General features: G+C 39.3%; 9 non-coding genes across 9 annotated transcripts; all 9 read left to right on the top strand.

The window, feature by feature from the left end:
- The first annotated feature begins 1822 nt into the window (after window positions 1-1822).
- On the top strand, window positions 1823-1895 carry TRNAK-CUU (transfer RNA lysine (anticodon CUU)). The gene has a single exon. It is a non-coding gene; the product is annotated as a tRNA-Lys (tRNA).
- A 978-nt stretch (window positions 1896-2873) lies between these two features.
- Window positions 2874-2946, top strand: TRNAK-CUU (transfer RNA lysine (anticodon CUU)). Its single transcript has one exon. It is a non-coding gene; the product is annotated as a tRNA-Lys (tRNA).
- A 2868-nt stretch (window positions 2947-5814) lies between these two features.
- TRNAK-CUU (transfer RNA lysine (anticodon CUU)) lies at window positions 5815-5887 on the top strand. Its single transcript has one exon. It is a non-coding gene; the product is annotated as a tRNA-Lys (tRNA).
- A 2652-nt stretch (window positions 5888-8539) lies between these two features.
- On the top strand, window positions 8540-8612 carry TRNAA-AGC (transfer RNA alanine (anticodon AGC)). Its single transcript has one exon. It is a non-coding gene; the product is annotated as a tRNA-Ala (tRNA).
- Window positions 8613-9589: 977 nt separating this feature from the next.
- Window positions 9590-9662, top strand: TRNAA-AGC (transfer RNA alanine (anticodon AGC)). Its single transcript has one exon. It is a non-coding gene; the product is annotated as a tRNA-Ala (tRNA).
- Window positions 9663-13124: 3462 nt separating this feature from the next.
- TRNAK-CUU (transfer RNA lysine (anticodon CUU)) lies at window positions 13125-13197 on the top strand. The gene has a single exon. It is a non-coding gene; the product is annotated as a tRNA-Lys (tRNA).
- A 330-nt stretch (window positions 13198-13527) lies between these two features.
- Window positions 13528-13600, top strand: TRNAA-AGC (transfer RNA alanine (anticodon AGC)). Its single transcript has one exon. It is a non-coding gene; the product is annotated as a tRNA-Ala (tRNA).
- Window positions 13601-16693: 3093 nt separating this feature from the next.
- TRNAK-CUU (transfer RNA lysine (anticodon CUU)) lies at window positions 16694-16766 on the top strand. The gene has a single exon. It is a non-coding gene; the product is annotated as a tRNA-Lys (tRNA).
- A 552-nt stretch (window positions 16767-17318) lies between these two features.
- TRNAA-AGC (transfer RNA alanine (anticodon AGC)) lies at window positions 17319-17391 on the top strand. The gene has a single exon. It is a non-coding gene; the product is annotated as a tRNA-Ala (tRNA).
- The last annotated feature ends 280 nt before the right edge of the window (window positions 17392-17671 follow it).

Genomic DNA, 17671 nt, shown 5'->3' with positions numbered 1-17671 from the left:
GGTAAGGCATAAGTTAGGAGTGAACTTAACACTGTTATGGGCAATTGGACTTCAAATAAAGTGTGGAAGGCAGTAAGGTTACTTTTTTCATGTTATGCAGCTTAAACACACAGGGGAATTAGTTCAAATGGTAGAGCGCTCGCTTAGCGTGCGAGAGGTAGCGGGATTGATGCCCGTATTCTCCATTATAAAATGTGCATACATTTTATTTTTAACTTGTCATTGCCAAGGTCATTGCAGAGTAAGAACAGAAAAATCACAGATGGCTTTCAAATATGGTCTCATTATAACAACTAAAGTGGTTTAATCAAAAGGGTTCAGGTATTCTTTAGCATGTGAGAGGAATTTGAATTCTTATGCAATCTCAAAATGAAGTTCTCACAACTTCCATTTTCATTTTCTCTTATTTTTTTTGACACTCTGTCCTCTGAAGGATGTATAAATCTGGCTTTCCTTGCAAAACAAGAGTAGAGGAATATCCAGTATTTGATTTTCTTCACAAAAAGGGATTGGTCTGCATACTGTCTTAAGGAGGGAACCCGGCTAGCTCAGTCGGTAGAGCATGAGACTCTTAATCTCAGGGTCGTGGGTTCGAGCCCCATGTTGGGCGAAAACGAGTAATTATTGCCTGAATATTGCATTGACTCTCATAATATGGAGATTAATCTTGCATTAGACATGCAATAACTCCCAAAAATTGTCCAGGAATGGATTTCCTTCATAAAAAATGATTAGTCTGCATATCATCTTGAAGTGGGAGCCCGGCTAGCTCAGTCGGTAGAGCATGAGACTCTTAATCTCAGGGTCGTGGGTTCGAGCCCCACATTGGGCGAAAATGAGTAATTTTTGCTGGATTATTGCATTGACTCTCATAATCTGGTGAATATTCTTGCATTAGACATGCAATAACTATCAGAAATGGTATCTCCCTTGGTTTCTCATTGGTGGGAAATTTAACTTCAAGATTAGCTAGGGTATGAGTCTAGATAAACACACACCGATATCACTCATATTCGAGTAGTAAACAGGCCAACCTGAACTGTAAAACATCCCATAAGTGGAGGTAAGGCATAAGTTAGGAGTGAACTTAACACTGTTATGGGCAATTGGACTTCAAATAAAGTGTGGAAGGCAGTAAGGTTACTTTTTTCATGTTATGCAGATTAAACACACAGGGGAATTAGCTCAAATGGTAGAGCGCTTGCTTAGCATGCGAGAGGTAGCGGGATCGATGCCCGCATTCTCCATTATAAAATGTGCATACATTTTATTTTTAACTTGTCATTGCCAAGGTCATTGCAGAGTAAGAACAGAAAAATCACAGATGGCTTTCAAATATGGTCTCATTATAACAACTAAAGTGGTTTAATCAAAAGGGTTCAGGTATTCTTTAGCATGTGAGAGGAATTTGAATTCTTATGCAATCTCAAAATGAAGTTCTCACAACTTCCATTTTCATTTTCTCTTATTTTTTTTGACACTCTGTCCTCTGAAGGATGTATAAATCTGGCTTTCCTTGCAAAACAAGAGTAGAGGAATATCCAGGATTTGATTTTCTTCACAAAAAGGGATTGGTCTGCATACTGTCTTAAGGAGGGAACCCGGCTAGCTTAGTCGGTAGAGCATGAGACTCTTAATCTCAGGGTCGTGGGTTCGAGCCCCACGTTGGGCGAAAACGAGAAATTTTTGCCTGAATATTGCATTGACTCTCATAATATGGAGATTAATCTTGCATTAGACATGCAATAACTCCCAAAAAATTGTCCAGGAATGGATTTCCTTCATAAAAAATGATTAGTCTGCATAACATCTTGAAGTGGGAGCCCGGCTAGCTCAGTCGGTAGAGCATGAGACTCTTAATCTCAGGGTCGTGGGTTCGAGCCCCACGTTGGGCGAAAATGAGTAATTTTTAATGGACTCTCATAATCTGGTGAATATTCTTGCATTAGACATGCAATAACTATCAGGAATGGTATCTCCCTTGGTTTCTCATTGGAGGGAAATTTAACTTCAAGATTAGCTAGGGTATGAGTCTAGATGAACACACCAAAATATCACTCATATTCGAGTAGTAAACAGGCCAACCTGAACTGTAAAACATCCCATAAGTGGAGGTAAGGCATAAGTTAGGAGTGAACTTAACACTGTTATGGGCAATTGGACTTCAAATAAAGTGTGGAAGGCAGTAAGGTTACTTTTTTCATGTTATGCAGCTTAAACACACAGGGGAATTAGTTCAAATGGTAGAGCGCTCGCTTAGCGTGCGAGAGGTAGCGGGATTGATGCCCGTATTCTCCATTGTAAAATGTGCATACATTTTATTTTTAACTTGTCATTGCCAAGGTCATTGCAGAGTAAGAACAGAAAAATCACAGATGGCTTTCAAATATGGTCTCATTATAACAACTAAAGTGGTTTAATCAAAAGAGTTCAGGTATTCTTTAGCATGTGAGAGGAATTTGAATTCCTATGCAATCTCAAAATGAAGTTCTCACAACTTCCATTTTCATTTTCTCTTATTTTTTTTGACACTCTGTCCTCTGAAGGATGTATAAATCTGGCTTTCCTTGCAAAACAAGAGTAGAGGAATATCCAGGATTTGATTTTCTTCACAAAAAGGGATTGGTCTGCATACTGTCTTAAGGAGGGAACCCGGCTAGCTTAGTCGGTAGAGCATGAGACTCTTAATCTCAGGGTCGTGGGTTCGAGCCCCACGTTGGGCGAAAACGAGAAATTTTTGCCTGAATATTGCATTGACTCTCATAATATGGAGATTAATCTTGCATTAGACATGCAATAACTCCCAAAAAATTGTCCAGGAATGGATTTCCTTCATAAAAAATGATTAGTCTGCATAACATCTTGAAGTGGGAGCCCGGCTAGCTCAGTCGGTAGAGCATGAGACTCTTAATCTCAGGGTCGTGGGTTCGAGCCCCACGTTGGGCGAAAATGAGTAATTTTTGCTGGACTCTCATAATCTGGTGATTATTCTTGCATTAGACATGCAATAACTATCAAAAATGGTATCTCCCTTGGTTTCTCATTGGTAGGAAATTTAACTTCAAGATTAGGTTGGGTATGAGTCTAGATGAACACACCACAATATCACTCATATTCGAGTAGTAAACAGGCCAACCTGAACTGTAAAACATCCCATAAGTGGAGGTAAGGCATAAGTTAGGAGTGAACTGAACACTGTTATGGGCAATTGGACTTCAAATAAAGTGTGGAAGGCAGTGAGGTTACTTTTTTCATGTTATGCAGATTTAACACACAGGGGAATTAGCTCAAATGGTAGAGTGCTCGCTTAGCATGCGAGAGGTAGCGTGATCGATGCCTGCATTCTCCATTATAAAATTTGCATACATTTTATTTTTAACTTGTCATTGCCAAGGTCATTGCAGAGTAAGAACAGAAAAATCACAGATGCCTTTCAAATATGGTCTCATTATAACAACTAAAGTGGTTTAATCAAAAGGGTTCAGGTATTCTTTAGCATGTGAGAGGAATTTGAATTCTTATGCAATCTCAAAATGAAGTTCTCACAACTTCCATTTTCATTTTCTCTTATTTTTTTTGACACTCTGTCCTCTGAAGGATGTATAAATCTGGCTTTCCTTGCAAAACAAGAGTAGAGGAATATCCAGGATTTGATTTTCTTCACAAAAAGGGATTGGTCTGCATACTGTCTTAAGGAGGGAACCCGGCTAGCTCAGTCGGTAGAGCATGAGACACTAAATCTCAGGGTCGTGGATTCAAGCCCCACGTTGGGCGAAAATGAGTCATTTTTGCCTGAATATTGCATTGACTCTCATAATATGGAGATTAATCTTGCATTAGACATGCACTAACTCCCAAAAATTTGTCCAGGAATGGATTTCCTTCCTAAAAATTGTTTAGTCTGCATACCATCTTGAAGTGGGAGCCCGGCTAGCTCAGTCGGTAGACCATGAGACTCTTAATCTCAGGGTCGTGGGTTCGAGACCCACGTTGGGCGAAAATGAGTAATTTTTGCTGGATTATTGCATTGACTCTCATAATCTGGTGAATATTCTTGCATTAGACATGCAATACATATCAAAAATGGTATCTCCCTTGGTTTCTCATTGGTGGGAAATTTAACTTCAAGATTAGCTAGGGTATGAGTCTAGATGAACAGACCGCAATATCACTCATATTCGAGTAGTAAACAGGCCAACCTGAACTGTAAAACATCCCATAAGCGGAGGTAAGGCATAAGTTAGGAGTGAACTTAACACTGTTATGGGCAATTGGACTTCAAATAAAGTGTGGAAGGCAGTGAGGTTACTTTTTTCATGTTATGCAGATTTAACACACATGGGAATTAGCTCAAATGGTAGAGCGCTCGCTTAGCATGCGAGAGGTAGCGGGATCGATGCCCGCATTCTCCATTATAAAATTTGCATACATTTTATTTTCAACTTGTCATTGCCAAGGTCATTGCAGAGTAAGAACAGAAAAATCACAGATGGCTTTCAAATATGGTCTCATTATAATAACTAAAGTGGTTTAATCAAAAGGGTTCAGGTATTCTTTAGCATGTGAGAGGAATTTGAATTCTTATGCAATCTCAAAATGAAGTTCTCACAACTTCCGTTTTCATTTTCTCTTATTTTTTTTGACACTCTGTCCTCTGAAGGATGTATAAATCTGGCTTTCCTTGCAAAACAAGAGTAGAGGAATATCCAGGATTTGATTTTCTTTACAAAAAGGGATTGGTCTGCATACTGTCTTAAGGAGGGAGCCCAGCTAGCTCAGTCGGTAGAGCATGAGACTCTTAATCTCAGGGTCGTGGGTTCGAGCCCCGCGATGGGCGAAAATGAGTAATTTTTGCCTGAATATTGCATTGACTCTCATAATATGCAGATTAATCTTGCATTAGACATGCAATAACTCCCAAAAATTGTCCAGGAATGGATTTCCTTCATAAAAAATGATTAGTCTGCATACCATCTTGAAGTGGGAGGCCGGCTAGCTCAGTTGGTAGAGCATAAGACTCTTAATCTCAGGGTCATGGGTTCCAGCCCCACGTTGGGCGAAAATGAGTAATTTTTGCTGGACTCTCATAATCTGGTGATTATTCTTGCATTAGACATGCAATAACTATCAAAAATGGTATCTCCCTTGGTTTCTCATTGGTGGGAAATTTAACTTCAAGATTAGGTAGGGTATGAGTCTAGATGAACACACCACAATATCACTCATATTCGAGTAGTAAACAGGCCAACCTGAACTGTAAAACATCCCATAAGTGGAGGTAAGGCATAAGTTAGGACTGAACTGAACACTGTTATGGGCAATTGGACTTCAAATAAAGTGTGGAAGGCAGTAAGGTTACTTTTTTCATGTTATGCAGATTAAACACACAGGGGAATTAGCTCAAATGGTAGAGCGCTCGCTTAGCTTGCGAGAGGTAGCGGGATCGATGCCCGCATTCTCCATTATAAAATTTGCATACATTTTATTTTTAACTTGTCATTGCCAAGGTCATTGCAGAGTAAGAACAGAAAAATCACGGATGGCTTTCAAATATGGTCTCATTATAACAACTAAAGTGGTTTAATCAAAAGGGTTCAGGTATTCTTTAGCATGTGAGAGGAATTTGAATTCTTATGCAATCTCAAAATGAAGTTCTCACAACTTCCATTTTCATTTTCTCTTATTTTTTTTGACACTCTGTCCTCTGAAGGATGTATAAATCTGGCTTTCCTTGCAAAACAAGAGTAGAGGAATATCCAGGATTTGATTTTTTTCACAAAAAGGGATTGGTCTGCATACTGTCTTAAGGAGGGAGCCCGGCTAGCTCAGTCGGTAGAGCATGAGACTCTTAATCTCAGGGTCGTGGGTTCGAGCCCCACGTTGGGCGAAAACGAGTAATTTTTGCCTGAATATTGCATTGACTCTCATAATATGGAGATTAATCTTGCATTAGACCCGCAATAACTCCCAAAAATTGTCCAGGAATGGATTTCCTTCATAAAAAATGATTAGTCTGCATACCATCTTGAAGTGGGAGCCTGGCTAGTTCAGTCGGTAGAGCATGAGACTCTTAATCTCAGGGTCGTGGGTTCGAGCCCCACGTTGGGCGAAAATGAGTAATTTTTGCTGGACTCTCATAATCTGGTGATTATTCTTGCATTAGACATGCAATAACTATCAAAAATGGTATCTCCCTTGGTTTCTCATTGGTGGGAAATTTAACTTCAAGATTAGGTAGGGTATGAGTCTAGATGAACACACCACAATATCACTCATATTCGAGTAGTAAACAGGCCAACCTGAACTGTAAAACATCCCATAAGTGGAGGTAAGGCATAAGTTAGGAGTGAACTGAACACTGTTATGGGCAATTGGACTTCAAATAAAGTGTGGAAGGCAGTGAGGTTACTTTTTTCATGTTATGCAGATTAAACACACAGGGGAATTAGCTCAAATGGTAGAGCGCTCGCTTAGCATGCGAGAGGTAGCGGGATCGATGCCTGCATTCTCCATTATAAAATTTGCATACATTTTATTTTTAACTTGTCATTGCCCAGGTCATTGCAGAGTAAGAACAGAAAAATCACAGATGGCTTTCAAATATGGTCTCATTATAACAACTAAAGTGGTTTAATCAAAAGGGTTCAGGTATTCTTTAGCATGTGAGAGGAATTTGAATTCTTATGCAATCTCAAAATGAAGTTCTCACAACTTCCGTTTTCATTTTCTCTTATTTTTTTTGACACTCTGTCCTCTGAAGGATGTATGAATCTGGCTTTCCTTGCAAAACAAGAGTAGAGGACTATCCAGGATTTGATTTTCTTCACAAAAAGGGATTGGTCTGCATACTGTCTTAAGGAGGGAACCCGGCTAGCTCAGTCGGTAGAGCATGAGACTCTTAATCTCAGGGTCGTGGGTTCGAGCCCCGCGATGGGCGAAAATGAGTAATTTTTGCCTGAATATTGCATTGACTCTCATAATATGCAGATTAATCTTGCATTAGACATGCAATAACTCCCAAAAATTGTCCAGGAATGGATTTCCTTCATAAAAAATGATTAGTCTGCATACCATCTTGAAGTGGGAGGCCGGCTAGCTGAGTTGGTAGAGCATAAAACTCTTAATCTCAGGGTCATGGGTTCCAGCCCCACGTTGGGCGAAAATGAGTAATTTTTGCTGGACTCTCATAATCTGGTGATTATTCTTGCATTAGACATGCAATACCTATCAAAAATGGTATCTCCCTTGGTTTCTCATTGGTGGGAAATTTAACTTCAAGATTAGGTAGGGTATGAGTCTAGATGAACACACCACAATATCACTCATATTCGAGTAGTAAACAGGCCAACCTGAACTGTAAAACATCCCATAAGTGGAGGTAAGGCATAAGTTAGGAGTGAACTGAACACTGTTATGGGCAATTGGACTTCAAATAAAGTGTGGAAGGCAGTAAGGTTACTTTTTTCATGTTATGCAGATTAAACACACAGGGGAATTAGCTCAAATGGTAGAGCCCTCGCTTAGCTTGCGAGAGGTAGCGGGATCGATGCCCGCATTCTCCATTATAAAATTTGCATACATTTTATTTTTAACTTGTCATTGCCAAGGTCATTGCAGAGTAAGAACAGAAAAATCACGGATGGCTTTCAAATATGGTCTCATTATAACAACTAAAGTGGTTTAATCAAAAGGGTTCAGGTATTCTTTAGCATGTGAGAGGAATTTGAATTCTTATGCAATCTCAAAATGAAGTTCTCACAACTTCCATTTTCATTTTCTCTTATTTTTTTTGACACTCTGTCCTCTGAAGGATGTATAAATCTGGCTTTCCATGCAAAACAAGAGTAGAGGAATATCCAGGATTTTATTTTCTTCACAAAAAGGGATTGGTCTGCATACTGTCTTAAGGAGGGAGCCCGGCTAGCTCAGTCGGTAGAGCATTAGACTCTTAATCTCAGGGTCATGGGTTAGAGCCCCACGTTGGGCGAAAACGAGTGATTTTTGCCTGAATATTGCATTGACTCTCATAATATGGAGATTAATCTTGCATTAGACCTGCAATAACTCCCAAAAATTGTCCAGGAATGGATTTCCTTCATAAAAAATGATTAGTCTGCATACCATCTTGAAGTGGGAGCCCGGCTAGCTCAGTCGGCAGAGCATGAGACTCTTAATCTCAGGGTCATGGGTTCGAGCCCCACGTTGAGCGAAAATGAGTACTTTTTGCTGGACTCTCATAATCTGGTGATTATTCTTGCATTAGACATGCAATAACTATCAAAAATTGTATCTCCCTTGGTTTCTCATTGGTGGGAAATTTAACTTCAAGATTAGGTAGGGTATGAGTCTAGATGAACACACCACAATATCACTCATATTCGAGTAGTAAACAGGCCAACCTGAACTGTAAAACATCCCATAAGTGGAGGTAAGGCATAAGTTAGGAGTGAACTGAACACTGTTATGGGCAATTGGACTTCAAATAAAGTGTGGAAGGCAGTGAGGTTACTTTTTTCATGTTATGCAGATTAATCACACAGGGGAATTAGCTCAAATGGTAGAGCGCTCGCTTAGCATGCGAGAGGTAGCGGGATCGATGCCCGCATTCTCCATTATAAAATTTGCATACATTTTATTTTTAACTTGTCATTGCCAAGGTCATTGCAGAGTAAGAACAGAAAAATCACAGATGGCTTTCAAATATGGTCTCATTATAACAACTAAAGTGGTTTAATCAAAAGGGTTCAGGTATTCTTTAGCATGTGAGAGGAATTTGAATTCTTATGCAATCTCAAAATGAAGTTCTCACAACTTCCGTTTTCATTTTCTCTTATTTTTTTTGACACTCTGTCCTCTGAAGGATGTATAAATCTGGCTTTCCTTGCAAAACAAGAGTAGAGGAATATCCAGGATTTGATTTTCTTCACAAAAAGGGATTGGTCTGCATACTGTCTTAAGGAGGGAGCCCGGCTAGCTGAGTCGGTAGAGCATTAGACTCTTAATCTCAAGGTCGTGGGTTCGAGCCCAACGTTGGGCGAAAACGAGTAATTTTTGCCTGAATATTGCATTGACTCTCATAATATGGAGATTAATCTTGCATTAGACCCGCAATAACTCCCAAAAATTGTCCAGGAATGTATTTCCTTCATAAAAAATGATTAGTCTGCATACCATCTTGAAGTGGGAGCCCGGCTAGCTCAGTCGGTAGAGCATGAGACTCTTAATCGCAGGGTCGTGGGTTCGAGCCCCACGATGAGCGAAAATGAGTAATTTTTGCTGGACTCTCATAATCTGGTGATTATTCTTGCATTAGACATGCAATAACTATCAAAAATTGTATCTCCCTTGGTTTCTCATTGGTGGGAAATTTAACTTCAAGATTAGGTAGGGTATGAGTCTAGATGAACACACCACAATATCACTCATATTCGAGTAGTAAACAGGCCAACCTGAACTGTAAAACATCCCATAAGTAGAGGTAAGGCATAAGTTAGGAGTGAACTGAACACTGTTATGGGCGATTGAACTTCAAATAAAGTGTGAAAGGCAGTGAGGTTACTTTTTTCATGTTATGCAGATTTAACACACAGGGGAATTAGCTCAAATGGTAGAGCGCTCGCTTAGCATGCGAGAGGTAGCGGGATCGATGCCCGCATTCTCCATTATAAAATTTGCATACATTTTATTTTTAACTTGTCATTGCCAAGGTCATTGCAGAGTAAGAACAGAAAAATCACAAATGGTTTTCAAATATGGTCTCATTATAACAACTAAAATGGTTTAATCAAAAGGGTTCAGGTATTCTTTGGCATGTGAGAGGAATTTGAATTCTTATGCAATCTCAAAATGAAGTTCTCACAACTTCCATTTTCATTTTCTCTTAATTTTTTTTTGACACTCTGTCCTCTGAAGGATGTATGAATCTGGCTTTCCTTGCAAAACAAGAGTAGAGGACTATCCAGGATTTGATTTTCTTCACAAAAAGGGATTGGTCTGCATACTGTCTTAAGGAGGGAACCCGGCTAGCTCAGTCGGTAGAGCATGAGACTCTTAATCTCAGGGTCGTGGGTTCGAGCCCCGCGATGGGCGAAAATGAGTAATTTTTGCCTGAATATTGCATTGACTCTCATAATATGCAGATTAATCTTGCATTAGACATGCAATAACTCCCAAAAATTGTCCAGGAATGGATTTCCTTCATAAAAAATGATTAGTCTGCATACCATCTTGAAGTGGGAGGCCGGCTAGCTCAGTTGGTAGAGCATAAGACTCTTAATCTCAGGGTCATGGGTTACAGCCCCACGTTGGGCGGAAATGAGTAATTTTTGCTGGACTCTCATAATCTGGTGATTATTCTTGCATTAGACATGCAATAACTATCAAAAATGGTATCTCCCTTGGTTTCTCATTGGTGGGAAATTTAACTTCAAGATTAGGTAGGGTATGAGTCTAGATGAACACACCACAATATCACTCATATTCGAGTAGTAAACAGGCCAACCTGAACTGTAAAACATCCCATAAGTGGAGGTAAGGCATAAGTTAGGAGTGAACTGAACACTGTTATGGGCAATTGGACTTCAAATAAAGTGTGGAAGGCAGTAAGGTTACTTTTTTCATGTTCTGCAGATTAAACACACAGGGGAATTAGCTCAAATGGTAGAGCGCTCGCTTAGCTTGCGAGAGGTAGCGGGATCGATGCCCGCATTCTCCATTATAAAATTTGCATACATATTATTTTTAACTTGTCATTGCCAAGGTCATTGCAGAGTAAGAACAGAAAAATCACGGATGGCTTTCAAATATGGTCTCATTATAACAACTAAAGTGGTTTAATCAAAAGGGTTCAGGTATTCTTTAGCATGTGAGAGGAATTTGAATTCTTATGCAATCTCAAAATGAAGTTCTCACAACTTCCATTTTCATTTTCTCTTATTTTTTTGACACTCTGTCCTCTGAAGGATGTATAAATCTGGCTTTCCTTGCAAAACAAGAGTAGAGGAATATCCAGGATTTGATTTTCTTCACAAAAAGGGATTGGTCTGCATACTGTCTCAACGTGGGTTCGAGCCCCACGTTGGGCGAAAATGAGTAATTTTTGCTGGACTCTCGAAATCTGGTGATTATTCTTGCATTAGACATGCAATAACTATCAAAAATGGTATCTCCCTTGGTTTCTCATTGGTGGGAAATTTAACTTCAAGATTAGGTAGGGTATGAGTCTAGATGAACACACCACAATATCACTCATATTCGAGTAGTAAACAGGCCAACCTGAACTGTAAAACATCCCATAAGTGGAGGTAAAGCATAAGTTAGGAGTGAACTGAACACTGTTATGGGCAATTGGACTTCAAATAAAGTGTGGAAGGCAGTGAGGTTACTTTTTTCATGTTATGTAGATTAAACACAAAGGGGAATTAGCTCAAATGGTAGAGCGCTCGCTTAGCTTGCGAGAGGTAGCGGGATCGATGACCGCATTCTCCATTATAAAATTTGCATACATTTTATTTTTAACTTGTCATTGCCAAGGTCATTGCAGAGTAAGAACAGAAATATCACGGATGGCTTTCAAATATGGTCTCATTATAACAACTAAAGTGGTTTAATCAAAAGGGTTCAGGTATTCTTTAGCATGTGAGAGGAATTTGAATTCTTATGCAATCTCAAAATGAAGTTCTCACAACTTCCATTTTCATTTTCTCTTATTTTTTTTGACACTCTGTCCTCTGAAGGATGTATAAATCTGGCTTTCCTTGCAAAACAAGAGTAGAGGAATATCCAGGATTTGATTTTCTTCACAAAAAGGGATTGGTCTGCATACTGTCTTAAGGAGGGAACCCGACAAGCTCAGTCGGAAGAGCATGAGACTCTTAATCTCAGGGTCGTGGGTTCGAGCCCCACGTTGGGAGAAAATGAGTAATTTTTGCCTGAATATTGCATTAACTCTCATAATTTGGAGATTAATCTTGCATTAGACATGCAATAACTCCCAAAATTGTCCAGAAATGGATTTCCTTCATAAAAAATGATTAGTCTGAATACCATCTTGAAGTGGGAGCCCGGCTAGCTCAGTTGGTAGAGCATGAGACTCTTAATCTCAGGGTCGTGGGTTCGAGACCCACGTTGGGCGAAAATGAGTAATTTTTGCTGGATTATTGCATTGACTCTCATAATCTGGTGAATATTATTGCATTAGACATGCAATAACTATCAGAAATGATATCTCCTTTGGTTTCTCATTGGTGGGAAATGTAACTTCAAGATTAGCTAGGGTATGAGTCTAGATGAACACACCACAATATCACTCATATTCGAGTAGTAAACAGGCCAACCTGAACTGTAAAACATCCCATAAGTGGAGGTAAGGCATAAGTTAGGAGTAAACTGAACACTGTTATGGGCAATTGGACTTCAAGTAAAGTGTGAAAGGCAGTGAGGTTACTTTTTTCATGTTATGCAAATTTAACACACATGGGAATTAGCTCAAATGGTAGAGCGCTCGCTTAGCATGCGAGAGGTAGCGGGATCAATGCCCGCATTCTCCATTATAAAATTTGCATACATTTTATTTTTAACTTGTCATTGCCAAGGTCATTGCAGAGTAAGAACAGAAAAATCACAGATGGCTTTCAAATATGGTCTCATTATAACAACTAAAGTGGTTTAATCAAAAGGGTTCAGGTATTCTTTAGCATGTGAGAGGAATTTGAATTCTTATGCAATCTCAAAATGAAGTTCTCACAACTTCCATTTTCATTTTCTCTTAATTTTTTTTTGACCCTCTGTCCTCTGAAGGATGTATGAATCTGGCTTTCCTTGCAAAACAAGAGTAGAGGACTATCCAGGATTTGATTTTCTTCACAAAAAGGGATTGGTCTGCATACTGTCTTAAGGAGGGACCCCGGCTAGCTCAGTCGGTAGAGCATGAGACTCTTAATCTCAGGGTCGTGGGTTCGAGCCCCGCGATGGGCGAAAATGAGTAATTTTTGCCTGAATATTGCATTGACTCTCATAATATGCAGATTAATCTTGCATTGGACATGCAATAACTCCCAAAAATTGTCCAGGAATGGATTTCCTTCATAAAAAATGATTAGTCTGCATACCATCTTGAAGTGGGAGCCCGGCTAGCTCAGTTGGTAGAGCATGAGACTCTTAATCTCAGGGTCGTGGGTTCGAGCCCCACGTTGGGCGAAAATGAGTAATTTTTGCTGGACTCTCATAATCTCGTGATTATTCTTGCATTAGACATGCAATAACTATCAAAAATGGTATCTCCCTTGGTTTCTCATTGGTGGGAAATTTAACTTCAAGATTAGGTAGGGTATGAGTCTAGATGAACACACCACAATATCACTCATATTCGAGTAGTAAACAGGCCAACCTGAACTGTAAAACATCCCATAAGTGGAGGTAAGGCATAAGTTAGGAGTGAACTGAACACTGTTATGGGCAATTAAACTTCAAATAAAGTGTGAAAGGCAGTGAGGTTACTTTTTTCATGTTATGCAGATTTAACACACAGGGGAATTAGCTCAAATGGTAGAGCGCTCGCTTAGCATGCGAGAGGTAGCGGGATCGATGCCCGCATTCTCCATTATAAAATTTGCATACATTTTATTTTTAACTTGTCATTGCCAAGGTCATTGCAGAGTAAGAACAGAAAAATCACAGATGGCTTTCAAATATGGTCTCATTATAACAACTAAAGTGGTTTAATCAAAAGGGTTCAGGTATTCTTTAGCATGTGAGAGGAATTTGAATTCTTATGCAATCTCAAAATGAAGTTCTCACAACTTCCATTTTCATTTTCTCTTATTTTTTTTGACACTCTGTCCTCTGAAGGATGTATAAATCTGGCTTTCCTTGCAAAACAAGAGTAGAGGAATATCCAGGATTTGATTTTCTTCACAAAAAGGGATTGGTCTGCATACTGTCTTAAGGAGGGAGCCCGGCTAGCTCAGTCGGTAGAGCATGGGACTCTTAATCTCAGGGTCGTGGGTTCGAGCCCCACGTTGGGCGAAAATGAGTAATTTTTGCTGGATTATTGCATTGACTCTCATAATCTGGTAAATATTCTTGCATTAGACATGCAATAACTATCAGAAATGGTATCTCCCTTGGTTTCTCATTGGTGGGAAATTTAACTTCAATATTAGCTGGGGTATGAGTCTAGATGTACACACCGCAATATCACTCATATTCGAGTAGTAAACAGGCCAACCTGAACTGTAAAACATCCCATAAGTGGAGGTAAGGCATAAGTTAGGAGTGAACTTAACACTGTTATGGGCAATTGGACTTCAAATAAAGTGCGGAAGGCAGTAAGGTTACTTTTTTCATGTTATGCAGATTAAACACACAGGGGAATTAGCTCAAATGGTAGAGCGCTCGCTTAGCATGCAAGAGGTAGTGGGATCGATGCCCGCATTCTCCATTATAAAATTTGCATACATTTTATTTTTAACTTGTCATTGCCCATGGTCATTGCAGAGTAAGAACAGAAAAATCACAGATGGCTTTCAAATATGGTCTCATTATAACAACTAAAGTAGTTTAATCAAAAGGGTTCAGGTATTCTTTAGCATGTGAGAGGAATTTGAATTCTTATGCAATCTCAAAATGAAGTTCTCACAACTTCCATTTTCATTTTCTCTTATTTTTTTTGACACTCTGTCCTCTGAAGGATGTATAAATCAGGCTTCCTTGCAAAACAAGAGTAGACGAATATCCAGGATTTGATTTTCTTCACAAAAAGGGATTGGTCTGCATACTGTCTTAAGGAGGGAGCCCGGCTAGCTCAGTCGGTAGAGCATGAGACTCTTAATCTCAGGGTCGTGGGTTCGAGCCTCACGTTGGGCGAAAATGAGTAATTTTTGCCTGAATATTGCATTGACTCTCATAATATGGAGATTAATCTTGCATTAGACTTGCAATAACACCCAAAAATTGTCCAGGAATGGATTTCCTTCATAAAAAATGATTAGTCTGCATACCATCTTGAAGTGGGAACCCAGCTAGCTCAGTCGGTAGAGCATGAGACTCTTAATCTCAGGGTCGTGGGTTCGAGCCCCACGTTGGGCGAAAATGAGTAATTTTTGCTGGATTATTGCATTGACTCTCATAATCTGGTGAATATTCTTGCATTAGACATGCAATAACTATCAGAAATTGTATCTCCCTTGGTTTCTCATTGGTGGGAAATTTAATTTCAAGATTAGCTAGGGTATGAGTCTAGATGAACACACCGCAATATCACTCATATTCGAGTAGTAAACAGGCCAACCTGAACTGTAAAACATCCCATAAGTGGACGTAAGGCATAAATTAGGAGTGAACTGAACACTGTTATGGGCAATTGGACTTCAAATAAAGTGTGGAACGCAGTAAGGTTACTTTTTTCATGTTATGCAGATTAAACACAAAGAGGAATTCGCTCAAATAGTAAAGCGCTCGCTTAGCATGCGAGAGGTAGCGGGATCGATGCCCGCATTCTCCATTATAAAATTTGCATACATTTTATTGTTAACTTGTCATTGCCAAGGTCATTGCAGAGTAAGAACAGAAAAATCACAGATGGCTTTCAAATATGGTCTCATTATAACAACTAAAGTGGTTTAATCAAAAGGGTTCAGGTATTCTTTAGCATGTGAGAGGAATTTGAATTGTTATGCAATCTCAAAATGAAGTTCTCACAACTTCCATTTTCATTTTCTCTTATTTTTTTGACACTCTGTCCTCTGAAGGATGTATAAATCTGGCTTTCCATGCAAAACAAGAGTAGAGGAATATCCAGGATTTGATTTTCTTCACAAAAAGGGATTGGTCTGCATACTTTCTTAAGGAGGGATCCCGGCTAGCTCAGTCGGTAGAGCATGAGACTCTTAATCTCAGGGTCATGGGTTCGAGCCCCACGTTGGGCGAAAATGAGTAATTTTTGCTGGATTATTGCATTGACTCTCATAATCTGGTGAATATTCTTGCATTAGACATGCAATAACTATCAGAAATGGTATCTCCCTTGGTTTCTCATTGGTGGGAAATTTAACTTCAAGATTAGCTGGGGTATGAGTCTAGATGAACACACCGCAATATCACTCATATTCGAGTAGTAAACAGGCCAACCTGAACTGTAAAACATCCCATAAGTGGAGGTAAGGCATAAGTTAGGAGTGAACTTAACACTGTTATGGGCAATTGGACTTCAAATAAAGTGCGGATGTCAGTAAGGTTACTTTTTTCATGTTATGCAGATTAAACACACAGGGGAGTTAGCTCAAATGGTAGAGCGCTCTCTTAGCATGCAAGAGGTAGCGGGATCGATGCCCGCATTCTCCATTATAAAATTCGCATACATTTTATTTTTAACTTGTCATTGCCAAGGTCATTGCAGAGTAAGAACAGAAAAATCACAGATGGCTTTCAAATATGGTCTTATTATAACAACTAAAGTGGTTTAATCAAAAGGGTTCAGGTATTCTTTAGCATGTGAGAGGAATTTGAATTGTTATGCAATCTCAAAATGAAGTTCTCACAACTTCCGTTTTCATTTTCTCTTATTTTTTTTGACACCCTGTCCTCTGAAGGATGTATAAATCTGGCTTTCCTTGCAAAACAAGAGTAGAGGAATATCCAGGATTTGATTTTTTTCACAAAAAGGGATTGGTCTGCATACTGTCTTAAGGAGGGAGCCCGGCTAGCTCAGTCGGTAGAGCATGAGACTCTTAATCTCAGGGTCGTGGGTTCGAGCCCCACGTTGGGCAAAAATGAGTAATTTTTGCCTGAATATTGCATTGACTCTCATAATATGGAGATTAATCTTGCATTAGACCTGCAATAACTCCCAAAAATTGTCCAGGACTGGATTTCCTTCATAAAAAATGATTAGTCTGCATACCATCTTGAAGTGGGAGCCCGGCTAGCTCAGTCGGTAGAGCATGAGACTTTTAATCTCAGGGTCGTGGGTTCGAGCTCCACGTTGGGCGAAAATTAGTAATTTTTGCTGGACTCTCATAATCTGGTGATTATTCTTGCATTATACATGCAATAACTATCAAAAATGGTATCTCCCTTGGTTTCTCATTGGTGGGAAATTTAACTTCAAGATTAGGTAGGGTATGAGTCTAGATGAACACACCACAATATCACTCATATTCGAGTAGTAAACAGGCCAACCTGAACTGTAAAACATCCCATAAGTTGAGGTAAGGCATAAGTTAGGAGTGAACTGAACACTGTTATGGGCAATTGGACTGCAAATAAAGTGTGGAAGGCAGTGAGGTTACTTTTTTCCTGTTATGCAGATTAAACACACAGGGGAATTAGCTCAAATGGTAGAGCGCTCGCTTAGCATGCGAGAGGTAGCGGGATCGATGCCCGCATTCTCCATTATAAAATTAGCATACATTTTATTTTTAACTTGTCATTGCCCATGGTCATTGCAGAGTAAGAACAGAAAAATCACAGATGGCTTTCAAATATGGTCTCATTATAACAACTATAGTGGTTTAATCAAAAGGGTTCAGGTATTCTTTAGCATGTGAGAGGAATTTGAATTCTTATGCAATCTCAAAATGAAGTTCTCACAACTTCCATTTTCATTTTCTCTTATTTTTTTTTACACTCTGTCCTCTGAAGGATGTATAAATCTGGCTTTCCTTGCAAAACA

The sequence above is a fragment of the Lissotriton vulgaris genome, chromosome 1_1, assembly GCF_964263255.1.
Source record: "Lissotriton vulgaris chromosome 1_1, aLisVul1.2, whole genome shotgun sequence".
In the NCBI taxonomy this organism is placed as follows: domain Eukaryota; kingdom Metazoa; phylum Chordata; class Amphibia; order Caudata; family Salamandridae; genus Lissotriton; species Lissotriton vulgaris.
This window is presented reverse-complemented; position numbering and strand designations above follow the sequence as displayed.